Here is a 9,850-nt window from a genome sequence, read left to right on the forward strand (position 1 = left end):
CCAAGCAGGTTCTACACTTATAGTGGGTTTGACGCAGGCAGGGCTGAATCTCACAAACCGTGAGATCATGACCTGAGCCCAAATCAAGAGCTACCCAGGAGCCCCTATATTCATAATATTTTAACATTTATAACACTTTAAGATTTTGAGTTGGGAACTTAGGAGGGATTTCAATTTTCTCTCTTATACTTCATACTCTTCTACAGTTTACATATTTTCCACAAGAGTAGGCATAACTTTTAAATCCAAAAAGAGCAAAGTGTTTCCTTTATTTATTTATTTATTTATTTATTTATTTATTTATTTATTTTTAAAATGTTTTTTTAATCTATTTTGGAGACAGAGAGAGACAGAGCATGAACAGCAGAGGGGCAGAGAGAGAGGGAGACACAGAATCCAAAGCAGGCTCCAGGCTCTGAGCTGTCAGCACAGAGCCCGACGCGGGGCTCGAACTTACGGAGTGTGAGATCATGACCTGAGCTGAAGTCGGACGCTTAACCAACTGAGCCACCCAGGCGCCCCAAAAATGTTTCTTTTTAAATGGAGGAACTAGAAAATCCTTTGTTATAAGATGTGTATCGAGTAGATAAAGAAAATACTAGGTTTTCTTTTGGCTCTAAACATCTGTCTGTGATATGCTTTGTAAGATTACATGAAAAACCTTGGGGTAGAAACTGGGGTCAATTTTGAGAAACAGCAACCTTTAGGTTTTTATCTAGGATAGTAAGAATACACATGAAATCCACCTATGAATAGTTAAGCTATTGTGCTTTCAAGAACAATATTTATAATTACCCCTCAAGTTTTTAGTCATGAAATCATAAAAAAAACAATTGTGTCTGTTTCCTTACCTTTTATAATTCAAAAGTAAAACTGAGAGTGTATCTGCCAACTGTATATCTCAAAAAATCTGTGCTATTCACAAGTATACAAAATAATAACAGTCACTCTTCAAAAATAGTAAGCAAAGCTGGCTATCTTGCAAAAAGAACGTCATCACTGCTAATGTTAGAAAAAATGACCTCCTTGAAAAATCTCATCTTTTCTTGTTGTTTTAGTTACTGTTTATATGTTAAAAGTTCCATATATATTTCCCTGCCCAGTCATCTGAGAGATTCAGACGTACCTATCTATCCATGGTGTTCTAGATATTCCACACCATTTTAAATGCAACCTGTGCAGAACTGATCTTGATCTTCTCCCTGAGCTACCATCACCTTGAATTTTCTATCTTATGTTTGCCAATTCCTGTTTATTGAGACACCCCTGACTTTGACTTAATCATGTTCACTTCTTCCCTGTCCTTATAGCCCATTTACATACAATGCTGCCAATTTCCCTCCATAAGTATTTGTCCCATTGGGCAGGCCCCTTATCACTTGTCCCTCCACCATGGCCCTAATCCAGGTCCTGAGAAGCAGCTTGTTTGTCTCCTTGCCTCCTGTTTTATATCTATTCAATCCATCTTCCTCACAGCCTCCAGGGGTGTTTCTCACACATGGATTTAACCATGCAAATCCCTTTCAATGACTCATTATCACTTATAGCAGAAATTCCAACCTTCTTAATTTGGTTTGCATGGCCCTTCATGTTCTACTGCTTTGTGTTTGAGGTTTATGCTGTAGCAACCCTGAACTGCTAATAGTTGCTTTTTTATAGATCACGTTATTTTTTTTTTTTTTTTCAGTTTTATGCCTTTGTTCATGCTGTCCCCTTGGCTTAAATCCTATTTCCCTATCGTCCATGCTTGGAAATGCCTACACGTTCCATATGAATAAGTTCTGTCAGCACCTCTTCTGGTTAGTCTTGCCTTTCTCCCACCCGAATTCCCTCTACAGTTTCCTTTATACTTGGATATGCCCTGGGTAAATCTAGATCACCGTATTTCCAAATTGTTTTATGATTATCTCTCTATGTTGATTATCTCTCTATGTTCCTTGAAGAAAGGAATTGAGTCCTATTTTAGCTTTCATAGAATCACCTAACACTATGCCCAATGCGTAATAGGTTTACAAATAGAAATTTAGAAAATAAAGTAATAAATCACGTGTGGGAGGGTATACTCACTTCCTGGAGATTAAAGATATGATTTTGGGTTTGGTGCTTGTCTTTGTCAATTAACAGAGGGGGAAACTGTCACAAATATTTAGACTCAAGGGAGGCAAATATACCTACCTACAGGAAATAAGAAAATGGTTGTTAATTCATGGGGAACAGAATTAGTTAATAGAAGGAATTTGTATTTTTCATAAGGATTTGGTCGAGTACCCTTCAATAAGAAAATAATATTTTATTGGTAAATTGGATTTTTAATTTCAGTCGTATTTAGAAAATCAGCCACAGGCCAAAATAGAAGTCTTCATCCTTATTTAACAACATTTCAGACCTTCCTTTCTTGAATCCCCCCAAGTGCCCCCTGCCAAAGTAGTAGAAAATGAGGTGAGAGTTCACCCCCTGCTGCAGAGAGAAGTCATAGGCATTCAGGAGACTTCTTGAGATCATTAGTAAGCAACAAAAAGAAACTGGAGGTCGAGGCATCACTATTTTGTGGTAAAAGGTCACATGTCAAAGGACAGTCTGGCTCAGAGACATCACATGGAAAGGAGCTAAAAGGAAGATGTAATACAGGAAGCAAAAGTAGGAGAAAAGGTTAGAATTTGAGGATAAGAGAGCGTCCATGTGGCATACCCTCTCGAGACCTAAGGACACGGTGTGAAGACGTCAGTAATGAGTCTTGGCCCCTTCTGTGGGACAAAGAAGCAGGTTAGGTGATGACAGTACAATCTAGCTAGAACCCTTCACGACTCCACTCCCATTGCTCAGTTTAGCTTTGGTTCAATTTGGTTCAGCCAGGAAATGCTTCCATCTCCAACAGGATCCAGTAGGTATTCAATGGAAGGAAGATAGATGAGTCATGGGTAGACTGAAGAGCTAGTTACCTGGCTCCATATTAGTCTCTGGGTATTTACCAATCCTCATGATGAACTATTTCTCAGGAAAGATTTCTGATCGGGATTATTTGTCTTGCTCCATAGATGTGAAAGAAAACATAAGAGTAGAAGTAACTTTGATGCAAGATCCGAAGGTGGCGATATGGGTGAGAAAACACATTGTATAAGAGTAATACTTTGAGGATAATAGGTACAGCACAGGGAATATAATAATCAATGGTGTTGTAGTAGTGTTACACAGTGACAGATGGTAGCTACACTTGTGAGCTCAGCATAACATATAGCTTGTGGAATCCCCATGTTGTACACCTGACATTGCATGACACTTCCAAATAGATTAATGGACTACAATGTAAACTATAAAACAATGGATAATATATAAATGATGTATAACGACAAAAAAGAGTAGTGTTTTTCGTAAAAGGAGGTTCTGCATGTCTAAATTTTTCAGAATTTTAATTTATTTACATTAATTTTATTTTTTTTGGTCATATAACGTATTTTTTATTTAAATTCAAGTTAGTTAACATACAGTGTAGTCTTGGCTTCAGGAGTAGAACCCAGTGATTGATCTCTTACATATGACACCCAGTGCTCATCCAGAAAAGTGCCCTCTTTAATACCCATCACCCGTTTAACCCGCCCCCATCAACCACCTCCTCTCCAACGACCCTCAGTTTGTTTTCTGTAAAGAATTTTTTAAAATAGTTCAGATAATTCTCTAAGATAGAAATTATGTTTGTGGCCCACATTGTGGAGCTGGGTGAAGTATTCTAGCGGGCCCACAGATAGGAGAGCACATCAAAACCCTGACCGTGTAAGTGATCTGGGGTAGGCATCCAATTTTTGGCACCCGAGGCACTTGGGTTCATGTAAGAAAACTACAGTCACCTTAATTCTATCTGTATGGTGATCTTTGTAATAGTAGAACCTAACATTGGTCTGTAATTAATAGAAATTACTACATTTTCCTCAAATGAATTCAATGTGCTGAGAGTATGTGTACCAGATAAATTTGGCCTGAAACAATAGAAAATGATGTCCACCTAGTAATGAAATAATTCAAACATTGAATTGGTGAGTCACGGACTCAGAAGAAAAACATTTTCTTGTGTAGCTTTGAAAATGGAAAAACTGCTTAACTTTTAAGTAATGGATAATTCAACTTTACCTGAGGATCTCATACTGATGGTGGAAAATGGAAAACATTGCAATAGCCTGAAACTATAATAGAAAATTCTACCCATTTGAATTATAATGTGCTGAGAACTGCAGATGACTGCATTTTTGCTTAGACAGGATTGTGACCAGGGGCTAAATTCTCGAACTTCATCTACCACATTTGTCCAATAAGTTGAATTAGAGAGTTGTATGGTAATTCAACATGGTTATTAAAACATATAGAGGCTAAAATACTGATATAATATATTGGATTAGAACCCACATTGTGGAATATAGAAACCATCTAACTAGGAATATTCTCCTTGGCAATTTGCTCAACTTGGAGCATGCTTTAGGAACTAATATTTAGAACTAAATTCAGGTCCTCAGGGTTTTGGGTTTAGTGCCAAACTGTGTAAACTACAGACAGTCCTTGGCTTTTGCCCATTCACGTTAAAAAAAATTTTTTTTTAATATTTATTTATTTTGGAGAGGTGGGAGGGGCAAAGAGAGAGGGAGCCACAGAATCCTGAAGCAGGCTCCAGGCTCTGAGCTGTGAGCACAGAGCCCAATGTGGGGCTTGAACTCACAAAGTTGAGATCAGGACCTGAGCTGAAGTCAGAGGCCTCGCCAACTGAGCCACCCAGGCACCCCTTGACTATTCACCTTATAACTAATAGTTCCACGTTCTGTTCTGTGGGGCTCTCCCCTCACTAGCTTGATTGAAAGAGGGGCTGGCGGCCAGAACCTCAACTACCATCACAGTCTACAGGTCTTTGACTTTCATGTACCTTACTTACGGATGGACCCTGTAAAGAAAACTTCCATCCTCTGAGACAGTTCCCTGAACCTAGAGCTTCCTTGATTTAGCAGCTGCCCCTGAAACAACCCAGACACCAAACCGTTAGATTTGTAAGATTCCATCATCCTCTCCTCCCTGCTTCCCTCTGCCCTTCTTCCTCTATTGGAGCTGCAATTGTGCAGCCTAAGTAGGGTGGGAAAGTATCCTTTTATTTTGGGGTGGGGGAATATGTATTATTGGCAGCAAAACATGTAGATTTATAAAAACATGTTTTACAAACCATTATTATAAATTAAAGATAGTTATCAGTTTGTCATTGAGAGTTTAGGCGTGCCTGGGTGGCTCAGTTGGTTGAGCGTCTGACTTTGTTCAGGCCATGATCTCATGGTTAGTGAGTTTGAGCCCCTCATCAGGATCTCTGCTGTCAGCATGGAGCCTGCTTTGGATCCTCTGTTTCCCTCTCTCTCTGCCCCTCCCTGCTTGCACTACCTCTCTCAAAAATAAACATTAAAAAAAAGTTCACACACACACACACACACACACACACCCCAGAAGTAATACTATCAATGAATTTACCTAAGTGCAATATATAACACTGTTGGGGAAAGTATAGTAAATGTTTCTAATAGCCAGTTTGCTAACTTTTGGAAAACAAATCTTATGTAAAGTGGGATCTACAAGGATAAGCTAGATATGATTAAGTCATAAATCACAATCTATTATTTATTAGCTTTTCCTTCACTTTAAAGGGGGGAGAAGGGTGCCTCGTGGCTCAGTTGGTAAAGTACGTGACTCTTGATCTTGGGTCATGAGTTCAAGCCCCACATTGGGTGTAGAGATTGCAAAAATAAATAAATAAATAAATAGATAGATAAATACAGTGGGGAGGAAATTTGCTTTGTTATTCATAGCCTTGGAAACCAGAAATTTATCTCCTAATTGGAGTCAAGGCATGTAGTAACAAAAGAGACGTAAGCAAAGTACTTGTTTTAGGTTTATTGTGAAATCAACTGAATCATTATAGGCCAATTACTGGGGGATTACCCAGTGTTATCCAGCTGCTTTATTCATGAGTGGAATAGAAAACTAGGACATAATAAGAGACTGACATTTAAGGTGAATGAATCAAGAAAATCATGTTTGATTTGCATCTTCTTAAGAAGCTTTTCAAAAATGTTTGCAAGTTAGCAGAGTTAATGGTGCAGTGTATAGCACTGGGCAGAATAGCAAGAAATTTAATTTTACTTCTAACTGTGCTGTACATCTGAGCTATACCTTTCCCAACAACAATTTTTACATCTACTCAATAAGGCATCTGGAGTAGGTGATTTCTAAAGTGCCCTAGAATGCCATAATTTATGGCATTTTATCTAATTAATTCAGAGTAGTACCAGTGAATGGGTTGCTACCCCAGAAAATTGTTTGTAGAGAAAATTGTGTGATGTGTTCTGGAAATTGTCTGTATCATGGAACAAACAAAATCATAATGTGTTGTGTTTCTAAAGCCTATTTCTGCTGTATGAAATCTTTCCTCAAAATGCAAAAGGCTCAGATTCTTTGGGAAATGTGCCATGAAAAGGAAATGAAAGCATTAGCCTGGCAACTGCTGGTGGGGACTATTGAACTATTTGGAGGCTTGTTTATGTGAAGGTTAGCCAAAATCCTGGTAAAGAATATGGGCTGGAGTCCCCTCAAACACAACAGTTTATGCGAGGCTTCCAATACTTGTGTAAGTAATTACACAAGAATAGCTTCCCTTGCATTATTATGATATTTCTAATTCCTTTTCAAATCTAGAAACCAAAAGGCATTCAAAATCTAAAACAGAGAAAATATTATTAGTTTTTCTTTTATTAAAGTAAGATTGACACGAGGATAGAGTTTAGAACAGTAACACGTTTAAAAAGCAACTAAACTTATCCATATTAACCATGTCTCTTTTTGTCCAGACTTAGGTCTCCTGTTCAGATCTGCTGTTTGTGAAACTGTATGTTATTTTTCAACAGCCTCCAGGACATTGTTACTTGGATGTGCCACCTTCATCATAAAACAGAAGTCCAAAACTTACTCATCATCTCCCCTTGAAAGCTATTTTTCCTTGTCCATTTCTTTTAGTATCATCTTGGATAGGAATTTTGGTAGTCATCAACCCTTCCCTTTCCATTTCTTTTTTTTTTTTTTCAACGTTTATTTATTTTTGGGACAGAGAGAGACAGAGCATGAACGGGGGAGGGGCAGAGAGAGAGGGAGACACAGAATCGGAAACAGGCTCCAGGCTCTGAGCCATCAGCCCAGAGCCCGACGCGGGGCTCGAACTCACGGACCGCGAGATCATGACCTGGCTGAAGTCGGACGCTTAACCGACTGCGCCACCCAGGCGCCCCCCCTTTCCATTTCTAATATCATTTTATCCAGTTTGTCACCATGCTTTTTCTGTCTAATAATTTCTTCCTTGCAAATGCTGTTCATATGAACCATTTTCTCTCTTTTTGCTGCTCTATGCTCATCACTATTGAGCAACACCTGGGTTAAATTGACTTCCTAGCTGTTCTCCCCATTTCTAGCCTTTCTTTTCTTGAAAGAACATATTACTTCATCCCAGAATTTATTTCCTTATATTGTATCATTTATATTCTCAAAAATCAGTAATAGTTCCATCTTTACTCTTAAATTAAGTTGGAGCTTGGCTGTTCAGCTTGACTGTCAGTCGGTGTCTTTTATAGTTTATATTCCCTTATTTATATAATCCAAACAACCATTATTCTCCTTTCAGCTAGAATTTTCTGGAACCTGCTCTGACTACATTGAAAAAATAAAGAGTTTATTAAAAATATCAAAGGAAGAGTTCCCAGAACTCACATAGGATTGGAAGCAGTTCATGTTCTCCCCAGCCAGCATGCAGAGACCACATAATACCTAGATTATTGGGAAGAATCACTGGAACAGCCTCGACCTAGATTTGAGGCTATTTGGACCTGCCCAAACACAGTTTAACAAGACCTCATTGATTCCAAATAACTTAGTTACATCTTAAGACAAAGTGCAACATTCTTTAAAGGAATAAAGTATCTAGAACCCAAAAATGTAGAATCCACAGTGCCCACTATCCAATCAATATACTAGACATACAAAGAAACACGAAGATATGATCCACAACCAGAATAAAATATCAACTAATGTAAATAGACTCAGAAATGACAAAAACCTAGATGAGATCTGACAGGCTCTTTGAAAGGCACAAACTATCAAAGCTTAACTGAGGAAGTAGATAACCTGAAGAACTCTATATAAGTTCATGCAAAGATGTTCACTGCAAGAGTACCTGCGTGATTCAGTCGGTTAAGCATCTGACTCTTGATATTGGCTCAGGTCATGATCTGACGGTTTGTGAGATCAAGCCCTTCATGGGGCTGTGCTGACAGCATGGTGCCTGCTTGGGATACTCTCTCTCCCTCTCTCTTTGTCCCTTCCCACTTGCACTCTCTCTCACTCTCAAAATAAATAAATAAAAATAAATGTTTTTTTTTTTTCCTCGGGGCTCCTGGGTGGCTCAATCAGTTGAGCGTTGGACTCTTGATCTCAGCTCAGGTCATGATTTCAAGGTTCTTGGGTTTGAGCCCCATGTAGGGCTCTGTGCTGACAGCGCAGAGCCTGCTTGGGATTCTCTCTCTGCCTCTTTCTCTGTCCCTCCCTTGTTTGAGTGCATGCTCTCTGTCTCAAAATACGTGAACTTAAAAAATAAAAAGATGTTCACTGCCATTTGTCGTTAGAGAAATGTAAATTAAATCTACAATATGCCACTACATTAGTGGTTCTCAGTAAGGAGGAGTGTATTTACCCCCAGGGGACTTTTGGCAACGTCTGGAGACAGTTTTGATCATTACAACTGGAGGGGTGCTACTGGCATCCTGTAGGTAGAGGACACCTTACAATGAACAGAACAAAAATTCTCTGTCTCCAAATGTCAATAGTGCCGAGCTTATGAAAACTGATACACACACACACACACACACACACACACACACTAAAATAGCTAAAATTAAAAAGACTTAAAATAGCAATGTTGGCAAAGATGTGGAGCAAAAGCAACTCATAAAATGCTCATAGAGGGGAACCTGCGTGGCTCAGTCAGTTAAGTGTCAGACTTCAGCTCAGGTCATGATCTCTCGGTTTTAAGCCCCGCATAGGACTCTGTGCTGACAGCTCAGAGCCTGGAGCCTGCTTCAGATTCTGTGTCTCCCTCTCTCTCTCTACCCCTTCCACACTTGTGCTCTGTCTCTCTCTCTCTCTTAAAAATAAACATTAAAAAAATTTAAAAAAAAAGTAAAATGCTGATAGAAGTGAAAAATGTTGCACTGTCTTTGGACAAAAGTTTGGCAGTTTCTTATAATGTTAAATATGAACGTACTGTATTCAATGATCCCACTGATAGGTATTTACCCAAGAAGAATGAAAACTTACATCCACACAAAGATTATCTGTTTTATTCAGATGTATCTATTTTATTCAGATTTTCTACAAACTGGGAAGAACTCAAATGTCCATCAACTGGTAAATGAATAAACAGACTATAGATTAGATACAGATATAGATGATATAGATATAGATAGATACATACATAGATAGATAGATAGGAACACTACTAAGAAATGAAAAGGAATAAACTATTGATACATGCAACAGCATGGATGACTCTCAAAAGCATTAATCTAAGTGAAATGAGTCATAAACCAAAAACCACTTGCTGTTTAATTTCATTTATATGAAATTCAAGAGAAAGACATACTATAGGACCCAAAAAGCAGATCAATGGGGCTAGAGTGGAGTTGGTGATTGACTATATAAAGGGGTAAAAGATCATATCTCAAAATAAACTGATTAAATTTAAGAAAGAAAGAAAGAAAGAAAGAAAGAAAGAAAGAAAGAAAGAAAGAAA

General features: G+C 38.3%; 1 protein-coding gene across 3 annotated transcripts in view; it reads right to left on the reverse strand.

Annotated features, from left to right (window-relative positions):
* CFAP299 (cilia and flagella associated protein 299) overlaps positions 1 to 9,850 on the reverse strand; it is a 589,251-nt gene that overhangs the window by 37,890 nt on the left and 541,511 nt on the right. The window lies entirely within an intron of this gene.

Source organism: Herpailurus yagouaroundi, unplaced genomic scaffold (genome assembly GCF_014898765.1).
Source record: "Herpailurus yagouaroundi ecotype Mexico unplaced genomic scaffold, PumYag 28, whole genome shotgun sequence".
Lineage (NCBI taxonomy): Eukaryota > Metazoa > Chordata > Mammalia > Carnivora > Felidae > Herpailurus > Herpailurus yagouaroundi.